The sequence below is a fragment of the Balaenoptera ricei genome, chromosome 2, assembly GCF_028023285.1.
Source record: "Balaenoptera ricei isolate mBalRic1 chromosome 2, mBalRic1.hap2, whole genome shotgun sequence".
Lineage (NCBI taxonomy): Eukaryota > Metazoa > Chordata > Mammalia > Artiodactyla > Balaenopteridae > Balaenoptera > Balaenoptera ricei.
The window spans coordinates 9,156,228-9,173,187 of NC_082640.1; the positions used below are offsets into that span (position 1 = coordinate 9,156,228).

The 16,960-nt window shown below is 39.3% G+C and overlaps 1 pseudogene; it reads right to left on the reverse strand.

The window, feature by feature from the left end:
* Positions 1-4,080: 4,080 nt before the first annotated feature.
* Positions 4,081-5,099, reverse strand: LOC132360242 (vacuolar protein-sorting-associated protein 36-like; annotated as a pseudogene).
* Between the last annotated feature and the right edge of the window lie 11,861 nt (positions 5,100-16,960).

Here is a 16,960-nt window from a genome sequence, read left to right on the forward strand (position 1 = left end):
GGTCTCTTAGGCTGTCTTCATTTCTTTTCATTCTTTTTTCTTTATTCTGTGGAACAAACAGCAGTGAATTCCACCATTCTGTCTTCCAGGTCACTTATCCGTTCTTCTGCCTCAGTTATTCTGCTATTGATTCCTTCTAGTGTAGTTTTCATTTCAGTTAGTGTATTGTTCATCTCTGTTTGTTCTTTAATTCTTCTAGGTCTTTGTTAAACATTTCTTGCTTCTTCTCGATCTTTGCCTCCATTCTTATTCTGAGGTCCTGGATCATCTTCACTATCATTATTCTGAATTCTTTTTCTGGAAGGTTGCCTATCTCCACTTCATTTAGTTGTTTTTCTGGGGTTTTATCTTGTTCCTTCATCTGGTACATAGCCCTCTGCCTTTTCATCTTGTCTATCTTTCTGTGAATGTGGTTTTTGTTCCACAGGCTGCAGGATTGTAGTTCTTCTTGCTTCCGCTGTCTGCCCTCTGGTGGATGAGTCTATCTGACCTTTTTTTTTTTTTTTGTCATTCATTCGGTAGCCATTTATTGAATGCTTACTGTGTGCCAGGCCTTACTGAAGGCTCTGAGGACACATCCATGAACAAAGCAGATAAAAATCTCTGCTCCTGTGGAGCTTACATTTAAGATCTATCATAAGAGATGGGATTAGCAATAAATTTACATAAATTCAACCATACCTATCAGCAAAGTGAAAAAGACACATTTAAATATTTTAATTATTGGTACTACAAAAGTCTACTGTTGATATGTAGTTTTTTATTATATATTCTACTTACTATATTCATAAAATATTCATACCCATGTATAACTCTACAGGCATTCGAATTGTAAGATTATATAAAGATTTTCAAGGACCATTTTGAGCATGCTCAATTCCATCCTTAGCACAGCCCTAAAAACCCACCCACCTTCTGAGCTGTGACTCTGTTGTACCACAATGGAAACTCTGAGACTGTTGGGCAAAGGAGAACCATTTTAAGTATTTGAGCATGAGAGTGACAGCATGATAAATCCACGGCTGGTCGGTTTAGTCTGGTAACAGGGCACAAGAGATAGTACATTCACATAAACATACACAGTCAATCAATAGTGGAATTCACGTCAAGAATTTAAAAAAAGTTTGTGAGCCATTTCCCATTGTTTTAAAAGAACTAAAATAGTAAGAGCTTGAGGTCATAAATATTTATAATCAACTCCTGATTATAAAATCTAAAAGAAAAAATCTTAACACGTGGGCTTATTCTGACTAAAGGGTTATCATTTTAATCAATTTTTCAAAGAGTATTTAAAAATAACACCTAGTTAAGAAAAAATCATTTTTAAATTTTGCAGTATTGGCAAAATTATTGGTATATGTTAATACCAATCATTTAACACTGAAAGCATTCTTGTATAATGTAAAAAAATTTTTGACAGTATATGACTAGAAATATTCCATAAAGCTACAAACAGATTTATGCTCCTAAGAGCAAAGTTAGAAAAGCAAAAATAATAGTATAATACTGATAAGCACCAAGACAGAACTTTTTTGCACTTAGGGCCTGATTGGTTGTATTTAAACATAACCTCTACCAAAAAGGACCAAAATGACACCTTATTTGGTAAAAACAAAGAAAAAAAAAGGATAAAAATATACACACTGAGGTCTGGAAACTGAAGAATGCCCACTTTAAAACAGTAAAATCAATCATACCTGTTTTTAAACTAATGTGACATTTGCAAAATATATCCATGTCACTTTTCTTCCTCTTTAGTTCACTTTTACAATTCAGACTGCTCCATTTTTGTTAATGTGTTGTCACACTAGTGTAAATAAATATTCTGAATTATAGGAGTTTGCCATAATGAATCCAGACCATTGGAGCCAGACCCAGTACCTCAAACAATCTTAGTTGCAGCTCATTCCAACTAGTGAAACACATTATTTATCTGTGCAGTTTTAAAAAACCTTAGCTAGATGAGGGGTGTGTGTGTGTGTGCGTGCCTGTACACATACAGGTTTGCCAGGGCAGTGGGAGAGTGAGTGCATCCCAGAGAGAGGAGTGACATACAAGCAACCGTACACAATGGCCCGAAAGACTTGGGTAGCCAGACACCAAATTTCCCCCCAAACAAACCTGAGGCTGAGCAATGGGGGAATTAAAGGATCTGTCCTCACAACGTGGAATCAGTGACAGGTTCGGAAAACGAAGGCTAAGGCAGGATGCCTCGGCCACAGCATTCCCGTGACACAGGAGGGTGCGGAGCAGCGACAGGGAGCAGGCAGGGGTCGGGGACTGACTGGCTGCACTTGGAGGGATTCCCTGGGTCTGCAGCTGAGGATCCCTGGACCTTCCCCAAAGGGCATTGGCAGTGGCCCTCCACCTCTTAGCCAGGACGTCTCACGGATCCCAGGCTCTGAGCCTGGGTATCCCTGCCTCCCGGTCTCAAAGGTTCTCTCAGTACAGATACTATCCCTTCTAGAGGCTTGGCCAAAACCCATCACTACCTTCCACTGCCAACTCAGTCTTAGAAAGGGGTTCTCCTTCTGTCTCTGTGGGGTCCCTGAGTTTGAGGTAATGCCAACGTACTGTACACTGTGTGGCAGTAACAAAGTCAGGCAATCCACTGGAAAACTCAAGCAGTCTAGATTCAATATATTAGCCTGTTTCTGTTATCTCAGTATACTTTTTAGCGAGATAGTTTCTCCACACAACTTATAATGTGTGGGGTAACGGAAAAAAATATTGCTAGAATATGATAGAAAGATTTTAAAAGTTCAGCACTGAAACTCCTTCTTTAGGGAAGGAAAAGGAGACATATTATATTCCCACTCTCTATTTTCCATCCTTGGCTTTGAGGTACAAGAGCACCAAGCTTCCTGTAAAGCGTGTTAAAGGTTCTCCCGGTCCCTCTACCCACAAAACAATCCTAGGGAAATCCTGAAGCGTCTACTTCCCAAATCTGTAACCATATCTCTGGGCATGTCTATACAGCTCTTGAATTCACTTTCAAAATCCATAGCATTTTTAAAACAAAATGACATAGTTGCATTCTTTAAATGCCAGCCATAAAATCATCACTTAAAAAAAAAAAGAAACTAGTCAGATTATATATATGTAAGTCAGATAAAATTCTCTCTCTCTCTTTTTTTAAATATTTATTTATTTATTTATGGCTGCATTGGGGCTTCATTGCTGTGCGCAGGCTTTCTCTAGTTGTGGCAAGCGGGGGCTACTCTTCCTTGCGGTACGCAGGCTTCATTGTGGTGGCTTCTCTTGTTGGGGAGCACAACTGCTCTAGGTGCGTAGGCTTCAGTAGTTGTGACACGCAGGCTTCAGTAGTTGTGGCATACAGGCTCAGTAGTTGTGGCACATGGGCTTAGTTGCTCCACAGCATGTGGGATCTTCCCAGACCAGGGCTTGAACCTGTGTCCCCTGCATTGGCAGGCAGATTCTCAACCACTGTGCCACCAGGGAAGCCCTCTCTCTCTTTTTAAGGTGCTTTATTTGGTCTGCCGAAGACATGCCTATGGCTGCTTCTAAAAGCCCTTAGGGAGAGCCTCAGATGATATCCTGCAGTTGGATATTTTGCTCCAGTGTTGTCAGGTTCTTAAACTACACTGTAGGTATAAGTTGTTGCATGAAAATCCCCCCAAATGTGCACACTAAATGCAGAGAAAAACCTCATTTGTAATTCAGGTGAATTTTCATCACACCAAAATAATGACCTAACCTGTCCAAACATGTAACTTCTCTCTTTTTCCCCCCATGAACTAAATCCTCTTCTTTAAAAAATGGTCTGATTTGAAGATCAAGTTAAAATCCACCATATTTCAAGTTAAACTCTGAGGGTTTCTATACAACTGTAGCATGATTTCAAATTCATATTGGCATTCATCTTTCTATATTTTCCTATATTTATCCTAAAGAAGCTTCCTGGATCATAATATTTACGTAGAAATTAAAAGCATTTTATATTATACTGTGAAGTTCCAGTAAATTCTCAGTTTATCAGGGTTTACCCTTAGCTCAATGTCATACAACTTCTGCATGAGGCAAGTATACCAGTAACAAGTTATTTCAAATACAAAACTCTTAGTTCTGTGTCATAAATAAATTTGGGTAAAACTGCAAGCCTTCCACTGAATCATCTCGGCAAGAAGCAACCTTTCTTTAGCCAGGAGGACAGACATTCCCACACGCTTAGCAAATTCTTCTGGTGTTAGAGATCCCTTTTCTGAAACCATCTCCAAGGCTGAGGCCACCATTTACTCCTCCTTGTGGGACTGAAGTTCAATTACCATGACACCGCTGTCAAACACACGGAGCCTGAGAGGTAATTTCAGTGCTTCCAGCATCTTGCATGCATTCACTAAGTCTTCTGGGGAGAGCAATGCCATTCCTCGAGTTCGGTTTACTAAACAGTACACCTCCGTGAGTGACATTATTCCCCCTCGTTCCTCCAAAGGCGCCTGCAATATTCCAGCCAGCTGTTTGGCCAGCTGCATGTGGTACTGTGTGCCTGAGCCGTAGATTTCCCTGGTAACTGGGTTAGCTATTCCCATGCTCAGCAAATAGGATTTAAACCTGATGGTCTCATCTTCTGTGATGTCACCTTGCTTGTCTTTAATCTTATTAGCAATGGATTTTGATACCACCACCAATTCCCTTAGGCTTGACCATTAGCTTGCTGAGGTCTTCGAAGGCCTCAGAAATATTTTTGTCAGATTCTTTTCTTTTTTCTTCCAGTTTCCTTTCAATACCTACAATTCCTACAGCCCTTATTCTTCCTGGCTCGGGTCCTCTATTTGCTCGTAACGACTGGGAAACTGGCATATTCTCCCATCTTCTCTATGTCATTTCCTCTGATAAATGCCTGTAAAACTCAATCTGGCCATGTTCTTTGAAGGAAAGCTTGATGTAGGAGTTCTTACTACTCTGGAATGGGCCAGGTTCTTTGTTAGAAGGAGCTGGGTGAAGATGAACCACTATTTTGGCACTTTTCCCAATTCCAGCTGCCTGTTCTTCAATAAACACGATTTGGGAAAGAGGAATAGCCATGCAGTATTCATGATTTTTCTGATCTCTCCAGATTAGACGGTGTGTACTAAGAAGGAGGGTCCCAGCATCAAATTTTTTCTCCTCGCCATCATAGATGTGCACCCTGCCTCAGTTCCATTTTTAAGTGGATTGTTTCTTGCCCTAATGAGCTGTGTTCTTTGTATTTTTTGGATATTAACTCCCTTATCAGATATATGATTTGAAAATATTCCCTCCCATTCAGTAGGTTGCCTTTCATTTTGTTGATGGTTTTCTTTGTTACAAAGAAGCTTTTTAGTTTGAGGTCGTCCCACTCTTTACTTTTTGCTTTTGTGGCCTTTGCTTTTGGTGCCAAGTACAAAAATTATTGCCAAGACCAACGTCAAAGAGCTTACTCCCTGTGATTTCTTCTAGGAGTATTATGCTTTCAGGTATTACATTCAAATGTTTAATCCATTTTGAGTTGATTTTTGTGTATGGTAGAAGATAGTGATTCAGTTTCATTCTTTTGTATGTGTTCAGTTTTCCCAACACCATATTTTGAAGAGACCATCCTTTCCCCACTGTATATACTTAGCTCCTTTGGCATAAATTAATTGACCAAATATGTGTGTGTTTCTGGAATTTCTACTCTCTTCCACTGATCTATGAGTCTGTTTTTATGTCAATACCATACTGTTTTGATTTCTTAGTTTTATAATATATTTTGAAATCAGGAAGCATGATGCCTCCAGCTTTATTCTTTTTCAAGATTGCTTTGGCTATTTGGGGTCTTTGTGGTTCCATACAAATGTTAGGATTGTTCTATTTCTGTGAAAAATGCCATTGTAAGGATTGCACTGAATCTGTAGATTGCTTTGGATAGTTGGACATTTTAACAATATTAATTCTTCCAATCCAAGAGCACAGACTATTTTTCTATGTGTTTGTGTCTTCTTTAAATTCTTTCATCAGTGTCTTATATATTTCAGTGCACAGGTCTTTCACCTCCTTGGTTAAATTTATTCTTAGGTGTTTTATTCTCTTTGATAAAATTGTAATTGGGATTGCTTTATTAATTTCTCTCTTTGTTAGTTCATTGCTAGTGTATAGCAACACAGCAGATTTCTGTATATTAATTTTGTATCCTGCAGCTTTACTGAATTCATTTAGTAGTTCTAATAGTTTTTTAGTGGCATCTTTAGGATTTTCTATATACGGTATCATGTCATCTGTAAACTGACAGTTTTACTTCTTCCTCTCCAACTTGGATTCCTTTTATTTCTTGTCTGATTGCTGTGGCTAGGACTTCCAATACTGTGTTGAATAAACATGGCAAGAGTGGGCATCCTTGTTCCTGATCTCAGAGGAAATGCTTTCAGCTTTCACCATTGAGTATGATGTTGGCTATAGGTTTGTCATACATGGTCATTATTATGTTGAGGTTTGTTCCCTCTATACCCATTTTGTCGAGGATTTTTAACATAAGTGGATGTTGAATTTTGTCAGTAGTTTTTTCTGCATCTATTGAGATGATTTATAATAAATATGATTTATTTTTCAATTTGTTAATGTGGTATATCACATTGATTTGCAGATATTGAACCATCCTTGCACCTCTGGAATAAATCCCCCTTGGTCATGGTGTAGGATCATTTTAATGTATTGTTGAAAATGTTAAAACCATTGGCTGAGCACCTACTACAAGGCTGGAATGAGCCTGAATAGTAAAGAACAAAAGCTCAGTATGACTGGAGAGTAGTGAGCAAAGCTGAGTCAGGAGCAAGGTGAATGGTCTGAGATAGATCTGAGGAAGGTATGGATCAATGGCTTTTCAGGGATTATGAAGGCCATGGAAGCCCTTGAAAGGTTTACAAAGGGGATTAAGAAGACCTGATTTAACATTACAATAATCACTCTGTCTATGCTGTGGAAAATTAGTTGTAGAGGAAACAATTACAGAAGCAAGGAAACTTGTAGGAGGCTGTTGCAGCAGTACAGGCACTGGGGGCTTGGACCATGGTGGTGGTCTTGAAGAAGGAGAGAAGTGGATAGTTCTGGATATATACTGGTGATAGAATCTGGCTAATGTATTTCATGAAGGAAATGAGAAAAAGAAAAAAATCACGAATGACTCTGTGTTTTGGCTTGTGCTATAGGTAGATGTTGGTATCTTATGTAAGGTAAGGGAATCCCAGGCACAAAATTGAGTTCTGTTTTAGACCTGAAAAATTTCAGGTGTATATTAGACAGACATATGGAAACATCATGCACACACAGAATCTGATAGTTTGGAGCTCAGGGATAAGATCGAGGCTCAAGATACAAGGAAATGTCCATAGCAGCATAGAGTGTATTGTTATTACGTCTCCTTGAAATCGCAGTGGGCACCATTTCTCCTGTCTCCCTCTAAGGTCCAGTTCAGTGTCTCTAGATGCCTACAGGGAGCAAAGTCTAGGGGCTTTGGAAGGGGAGGCAAGCACAGAGATGGTTCTCACTCGACACTGATAGTCAATCACCACATTCCTATGAATATTTCTCTTTCCTGCGGCATCATATGTATTTTCAGACTCCATTTAACTCCCTGTTTTTCAGGTCTCATGTTAAAGGTCACCTTCTTAGAAAGACCTTCTCTAGCCTCCCTATGTAAAATAGGTCTCCTCGCTTGGTTTCCACCCCTACTGCACCATTTCCTCATCCAGCACACTGTTAATTTTATTCGTATCATTCATTTATAATAATTAGTTTATGTTTTTTGTTTCTCCCCTCCACTGGAGAGAGAATTAGACTCTATGATGGAAGGAAATGTGCCTGCGTGGTCATCTTTGTCAGCCAGAACTAGCACTGTGCCTGGCACATAGTAGGTGCACAATAAATATTTGTTGAGGACGTGAACAAGCTGCCCCTGTCTGAGATATCATGAGTGGATTAATTGATGCTCTAAGCATGGGCTGGAGTAGCCTTACTCCAGATCACCAAGCCCTCTGCCCAAGACAAGGAATGGGTTTTGTTCTGTTTTGTTTATTATGATAAGAACATTTAACATGGGATCTACCCTCTTAACAAAATAGTTAAACTCGTAGAAGCAGAGAGTAGAATGGTAGTTGCCAGGGAAGGGTGAAGGGGATGTGGGAAGTTGCTATTCAATGGGTATAAACTTTCAGTTATGCAAGATAAAGCAGGTCTGAGGAACTGGATTTTATTTAACCTTTTAAAATTTTTATTTATGTATTTTAAATTATTTATTTATTTGTCTGCACCAGGTCTTCGTTGCCACGTGCAGGATCTTCGTTGTGGCATGTGGGATCTTTTTTTTAGTTGTGGCATGTGGCATGTGAACTCTTAGTTGCAGCATGTGGGATCTAGTTCCCTGACCAGGGATCAAACCAGGGCCCCCTGCATTTGGAGCATGAAGTCTTAGCCACTGGACCACCAGGGAAGTCCCTATTTAAGCTTTTTTTTTTTTTTTTAATATATAGTTAATTTACAATGTCATGTTAGTTTCAGGTGTACAGCAAAGTGATTCAGTTATACACACACACACACACACACACACACACACTCAAATATATTCTTTTTCATTCTTTTCCATTATAGGTTATTACAAGACATTGAATATAGTTCCCTGTGCTATATAGTAGGTCCTTGTTGTTTATTTATTTTACACACAGTATTGTGTATTTGTTAATCCCAGACTCCAAATTTATCTCTTCCCCCTCCTGCCCCTCCCCCACCCCACTGCAATTCCCTTTGGTAACCATAAGTTTGTTTTCTATGTCTGTGAGTCTATTTCTGTTTTATAAATAAGTTCACTTGTATTCTATCTTAGATTCCATATATAAGTGATATTATATGATATTTGTCTGTTTCTTTCTGACTAACTTCACTTAGTATGATAACCTCTAGGTTCATCCATGTTGCTGCAAATGGCATTATTTCATTCTTTTTTATGGCTGAGTAATATTCCATTGTGTATCTATACCACATCTTCTTTATCCATTCATCTGTAGATGAACACTAGGTTGCTTCCATGTCTTGGTTATTGTAAATAGTGCTGCTCTGGACATTGGGGTGCATGTACCTTTTTGAATTAGAGTTTTCTCTGGATATATGCCCAGGAGTGGGATTGCAGGATCATATGGTGACTCTATTTTTAGTTTTCTACGGAACCTCCACACTGTTCTCCATAGTGAGTGTACCAATTTATATTCCCACCAACAATGTAGGAGGGAGGAACTGGATCTTAAAGACCCCACCGGGAATAATTACCAGGGAACGTAGAGGCAAACAACATGGTGGAATTCCAAGACCCGTGAGTGCTGTTTGCTTCAATCACTGAGCACGATGGCATATGCACCCTTATTAGCAGAATTATGGCCCAGAGATGGGTGGATCCACTCTAACACCCTGCTAAGCCCCTGAAATGAAAGATTTTTTTAAGCATTTTAAGTTGTTCTCATGTGATGTCAGGGCCAGCAAGCTGAAAAACCATGTGTCTGTTTGCCAGCTGCCTGGTTTGAAATCTAGTCCCTTCCATGGAAAATGCAATTGAGAAAATATTTCAAGATTTCTAATCAAGATGTGTCCCCTGCAGGAGAGAATGCTATTTTTGTGTTCCATCCCAACACACTGCAGAGTTCTGGGAATGCAGCAAGTATCCAACTTCTATGAGAGGGACTGGAATGAGAAGCTAAATGCTAGCTCTCCTCCTAAGGAGGAAGCTGAAAATATCACAGAGCTCTCTGTTTCCCAGCAACATCTCCCCTCCAAATCTCCTGAGAGGAAGAAAGAAGGAACAGCGGGTCCAGTTAAGAAAATATACTGGGACTTCCCTGGTGGTCCAGTGGTTAAGACTCTGCGCTTCCACTGCAGGGGGCTCGGGTTTGATCCCTGATCTGGGAACTAAGATCCCGCATACCACGCTGCGGCCAAAATGGAAAAAAAAAAAAATACACACACACACACACACACAGATATATACACAGTGAAGTGGCAGAAATATTATAAAGGGCAGATGAAATGGTAAAGGCTTTTGTTAATCTGAAGTAAAGGTATTCTTAAGAGTATTAATCTATACATGTGAATTAGCCAATAGGGAGGCATGAAGGCAAGGGGAAAACCTGTCAAAATTTCCATTATTCTAGAGGAGGTCAGAGTTCATAGCTTGAGGCACATCATGATCTACGCATGTTAGAATTTGTTCTTCTTTTGAAATATTGTTTATGTCTCTTTTTAGTCTGATGAAAAACTCTCACTAAACAGTGTAATAAAGTTCTGGAAACATCTGTATATATTAATCACTGCATTTTGGAAGGGAAAATCAGAAAAGGGAGGGCTTAAATCTTTGCAGTCTGAGTTTCCAGGAAAGAGGAGCTGGTGACCCTCCTAGCCAAAACCTTCCTGATATTTGATTATCTGAGAGCCAGAAAATGGGAAGCACTTGATGTGTACAACCTGTTGGCTTGTTGGCACTTGGTGTCTGACACCAAAATGGTAAAAATGAGTCGAGAGTAGAGCCTTTCCCTCAGAGATGTAAGAGTAGTTGTTTGTGAAATGCTGTGTGGTCACATTCAGTGTGCTGTGCTCTGTGGGTTATAATGTTCCTTTTTTTCCCCACCACAACTCTCCAAAAAAAAAAAAAAAAAGGACAATAATCCAATCCTTCGAAGTCCCAGTGCAAAAGTAAAATTTAAAAATGGCCAATAGCATGGGTTGAAAATATGTATAACCATGACTGACATGATTTTAAAAGTAGAAATAGGTTCTATGTGATGGGAGTTAGGACTGTGGGAGAATCCTCCCATTCTTTCCTCCTCTTTTGTAGCTGAAAGCCAGTTGTAGGCGTCCCCCCGCATCAGCGGCCCCGCTGAATGTCCCTGGTGGGCATCCGTCGCCACATGCAGATGAGGGAGCGACGCTGAAGGCCCAGCCTCACACTGCTTGCTGGGGTGGATGATGGATGGATAAACATTCTGTGGCGGTGGCAGGACAAATATTCTACCTATCACTGATGTTCATGATCAAAACAAGAAAAAAATCTATGGAGATTAGAGGAAATCATGTCTCTCAAACTGATCATGTTGTTTTCCTCTCAGAAGTCCCCGTGGTGTACAGTTCTTGGCAAGCAGGCAGACTGGGTGGGTGTAAAGGCGTATGCCTCTGGGACACTGACAGGGGTTACCTGTCAATGGAAGGGCTGTCAATGGAAGGGCTAGGGTCCCCTCCCTCCATCTGATGCTTAGAAAAACGTTCCGCTTGGCCTTGGATTAGGTAACCCAAGATTGACAATAACTTCCGTCTTCCAAACTAAACACTTGGGTCTGAGTTATTAACTCCAAGTAAAAAATTGCCTTGGGGGATCCAAAGCAAAGTCACACTTAACGAAGAAAGTCCGTTTTTAGTGCTGCCCACACACAAGGTCGGTGGGGGGGCGTGTAGGTAGAACCACTCTTTGGAAGAGATTCACGTACTTGAGCAAATGTAAAAAAAATCAATCCTCTTCATGTATATTTCAGGGCTATGTTGGAAAGCAAATATAGATATAAAGATAATAGATTGATTGGCTTTTAAATTTACTAATGGGGAAACTAGTATAGAGAAGCTAAATCATCTCTATAACATGAAACCAAAATGGTAAAAATGAGTTGTGACTAGAGCCGTCTGATAAAGGGTTAATATCTAAAGTATATAAGGAACTCAACTAACTCAAAAGCAAGAAAACAAATAGTTTTAAAATGGGCGAAGGACCTGAATAGACATTTCTCAAAAGAAGATGAAGAACCAACAGGTATATGAAAAGGTACTCAACATCACTAATCATCAGGAAATGCAAGTGAATGCCACAATGGATATCACAAAGAAGACAAAAGATTAAGTGTTGGCAAGGATATGGAGAAAAGGGAACACTTGCGCACTGTTAGTGTGATTGTAAATTGGTATAACCATTATGGAAAACAGTATGGAGGGTCCTCAAAAAATTAAAAACAGGACTACCATATGATCCAGCAATCCTACTTCTGGGTATATATCCAAAGAAAATGAAATCAGTATTTCAAAAAGAGAGCTGCACTCCCACATTTATTGCAGCATTTATTGATAAAACAGCTAAGGAAACAACCTAAGGGTCCACTGACAGATAAATGGATAAAGATGATGTGGTGTATATATATGTGTGTGTGTGTGTATAAAATATATAATATACATATTATACAATGGAATATTATCCTTAAAGAGAAGGGAAATCTTGTCATTTGTGATAACACAGATGAACCTGGAGGACATTATGCTCAATGAAATAAGCCAAACACAGAAAGTCAAATAGTGCATGATGTTGCCTATATATAATAATCTGAAATAGTCAAACCCTTAGAAACAGAGAGTAGAATGGTGTTTACCAGGGGCTGGAGAGTAGGGGAAGTGGGAAAATGTTGGTCAAAGAGTACAAAGTTTAAAATATGCAGGATGAATAGGTTCTGGATGTCTAATGTACAGCCCAGTGACTACAGTTAAATATACTGTATTGTATACTTGAAATTTGCTGAGTAGTTCTTAATTGTTCTTAACAAGACAAAAAAGGTAACTATATGAGGTGATGAATATCTTTTTTTTTTTTTAAACATCTTTATTGAAGTATAATTGCTTCACAGTGGTGTGTTAGTTTCTGCTTTATAACAATGTGAATCAGCTACACATATACACACGTTCCCATATCTCCTCCCTCCCGCATCTCCCTCCCTCCCACCCCCCCATCCCACCCCCCCCCCCCCCCCCAGGCGGTCACATAGCACCGAGCTGATCTCCCTGTGCTATGTGGCTGCTTCCCACAAGCTATCTATTTTACATTTGGTAGTGTATATATATCCATGACACTCTCTCACCCTGTCACATCTTACCCCTCCTCCTCCCCATATCCTCAAGTCCATTCTTTAGTAGGTCTGTGTCTTTATTCCCATCTTGCCACTAGGTTCTTCATGGCCTTTTTTTCCCCCTTAGATTCCATATATATATGTGTTAGTATACTGTATTTGTTTTTCTCTTTCTGACTTACTTCACTCTGTATGACAGACTCTAACTCCATCCACCTCATTACAAATACCTCCATTTCATTTCTTTTTATGGCTGAGTAATATTCCATTGTATATATGTGCCACATCTTCTTTATCCATTCATCCGATGATGGACACTTAGGTTGCTTCCATGTCCTGGCTATTGTAAATAGAGCTGCAATGAACATTTTGGTACATGACTCTTTTTGAATTATGGTTTTCTCAGGGTATATGCCTAGTAGTGGGATTGCTGGGTCGTATGGCAGTTCTATTTTTAGTTTTTTAAGGAACCTCCATACTGTTCTCCATAGTGGCTGTATCAATTTACATTCCCACCAACAGTGCAAGAGTGTTCCCTTTTCTCCACACCCTCTCCAGCATTTATTGTTTGTAGATTTTTTGATGATGGCCATTCTGACTGGTGTGAGATGGTACCTCATTGTAGTTTTGATTTGCATTTCTCTAATGATTAATGATGTTGAGCATTCTTTTATGTGTCTGTTGGCCATCTGTATATCTTCTTTGGAGAAATGTCTATTTAGGTCTTCTGCCCATTTTTGGATTGGGTTGTTTGTTTTTTTGTTATTGAGCTGCATGAGCTGCTTGTAAATCTTGGACATTAATCCTTTGTCAGTTGCTTCATTTGCAAATATTTTCTCCCATTCTGAGGGTTGTCTTTTGGTCTTGTTTATGGTTTCTTTTGCTGTGCAAAAGCTTTTAAGTTTCATTAGGTCCCATTTGTTTGTGTTTTTATTTCCATTTCTCTAGGATCTGGGTCAAAAAGGATCTTGCTGTGATTTATGTCATAGAGTGTTCTGCCTATGTTTTCCTCTAAGAGTTTGATAGTGTCTGGCTTTACACTTAGGTCTTTAATCCATTTTGAGTTTATTTTTGCGTATGGTGTCAGGGAGTGTTCTAATTTCATACTTATACATGTACCTGTCCAATTTTCCCAGCACCACTTATTGAAGAGGCTGTCTTTTCTCCACTGTATATGCTTGCCTCCTTTATCAAAAATAAGGTGACCATATGTGCGTGGGTTTATCTCTGGGCTTTCTATCCTGTTCCATTGATCTATATTTCTGTTTTTGTGCCAGTACCAAACTGTCTTGATTACTGTAGCTTTGTAATATAGTCTGAAGTCAGGGAGCCTGATTCCTCCAGCTCCATTTTTCGTTCTCAAGATTGCTTTGGCTATTCGGGGTCTTTTGTGTCTCCATACAAATTGTGAAATTTTTTTTCTAGTTCTGTGAAAAATGCCAGTGGTAGTTTGATAGGGATTGCATTGAATCTGTAGATTGCTTTGGGTAATAGAGTCATTTTCACAATGTTGATTCTTCCAATCCAAGAACATGGTATATCTCTCCATCTATTTGTATCATCTTTAATTTCTTTCATCAGTGTCCTATAATTTTCTGCATACAGGTCTTTTGTCTCCTTAGGTAGGTTTATTCCTAGATATTTTATTCTTTTTGTTGCAATGGTAAACGGGAGTGTTTTCTTAATTTCACTTTCAGATTTTTCATCATTAGTATATAGGAATGCAAGAGATTTCTGTGCATTAATTTTGTATCCTGCTACAGGTGATAAATATCTTAACTAGCTTGATTGTGGTAAACATTTCATGATGTATCTATACATATATGAAAACATCATGTACACCCTAAATATATAAAATTTTTATTTTTAAATTATTCCTCAGTAAAGCTGGGAGAAAAATGTGTCCGTAGGGATGTACCCTTCTCACCACAGGACATGATTTTATACCATTAAATTGAATTATTGAACCCAAGTTGAGGCAGGAAAATTCTAAGACAGCTCCCACAGATCCCCAACTCCTGGTATTTATGTTCTTTGTGTTGTCCTCCCTTTGGGTGTGTGTAGGACCTTGTGACTTCATTCTAACCAATGGAATATTGTGAAGGTGATGGGATATGACTTTCTTGATTAGGTTACACAACACTGTAACTTACATCTTACTTGTGGACTTTCTCTGCTGCCCTCTTGGCTTGTATGCTTTGAAGTAAACAGTCATGCTGGAGCAGCCCACATGGCAAGGAATTGAGGGCAGCCGCCAGCCAACAGCCAGCTAGGAACCAAGGGCCTCAGTTCAACAGCCTACAAGGAACCAATCTTACCAACAACCATGTGAGCCTGGAAATAAAGTCGAGCCTTCAGATAAGACCCCAGTCCCAGCTAGCTCCTCAATTGCAGCCTCGTGATAGTCCCTGAAGCAGAGAACCCAGCTAAGCCATGCCCAGACTCCATGGAAAATGTGAGATAATAAATGCGTCTTTCTTTGAGGCAATAAAACAATGTGCATGTGCTATCTCACAGTTTTACTCACTAGTAATTACACAATTATTACTAAGTGTGTGGTACTTTGTTACATAGCAATAGATGGCTAATATATCAGTCTAAACTATTTGCATTTGGATCAGTTTACCGATGTTCAGAGGTGCTCCAGGTACCTCAATGTTTATCTTCTTACCCAGGGGGCTCCCCAAGATAATTACTCCTGAAGTGTTTAGTCTGAAGATACCTATTTTACCTTCAGAGCAGTGACTTCTCAATTCTTGCTGCATATTATCATCACAGGGAAGGTATTTTGTTTTGCTTATAGATATTCCCTATTTGGTAAGATATTGTTCTAATGGGGTTTTGTTTACTATTTTATATATTTTCACATTACTTAAGAGGAGAAGCTTCAGGGTTTCCTCTTGACCTTCCTTGCCATACTAGCCTTAACTGCATGCATGGTTCAGGGATCCAATGTGGGCATCTGACAGGTGCCAAGAATGTCTATTCCAACTACATACTTGGGAGCTGGGGAAAGTAAACACAGAATGGGTTCACAGACCCATGAGAATTACTGTGACAGGGACTTGGGCCAGAATACCATTTACTATGAGACACCCCCCTCCCCCAATAAGCATCTCCTCTGTTAGCTCAGGGATAGCTCAGTGCCATCATCAAATCCTATTCACGTTTTAGGATTTCCCTTTCTCTGGTGCACATTTACACTAGTGAGCACCTGTAGACACTAGGAAGATTTATCACATCCTGTAATGTTACCACAGGGTTTTCTTCAGGGCTTCTGATCTCCCCTTTAATCAAGGGCTCTATGAACTCTCTCAGGCCTTGGAACCAGTTGAAGGGCCATGACTAACGTATATAAGTAGAGACTCAAGGCAGGCCTCTGTTTCATGTATATATTGGGGTGGCCAAAAAGTTCGTTTGGGTTTTTCCCATACGTTTTTTTTTTTTAATCCCCCCCCCCGTTTTTTTTTTTCTGTTTTTGTTTTTTCACACACACACACTGTATTTTATTTTTACAAGAGATAAATAGACTGACACCAAGCACTGTAAATGGATGACCACAACAAAAGCAACAATGATTGCAATTACCAAACACGAGACACACTCATACTATGTCATAATGTTGACATTCAGTCCAGTAATCCTCCACTGTAACAGCACCTTTACTTTGCAGTGAAAATTGATTTGTATATTCTTTGCCTCTGAGTCCTTGCGGGATTTTTTTTTTTAATTCAAACAGAAAGTCACAAAAATTATACTCATCCTCATCAGTTCACTCAGTCCCATGTAATTAATTTTTTTTTTCATCTTGATCTTTTGTTAGCACTTTTATGAGTTCATCAGTTTTTCATTAGAGTTCTGAAAATGCTTCTTCATTCAGTTCAGCAGTATGGTCAGTTACCAGAAACCTATACTTGTCAGAGTCTTTTCCATGAATTCCTTGAAGATGAAACCCTTTCATAGGAAGATTTTTGCGAAAGCATCAGAGTACACCCAGAACTGTCTGTAAATGACAAAAGACATAAAAATGACCACGGTTAAAGATTTGATGAAAGTTCATAATAATGCAATTGACAAGGAAATTTAGTTAT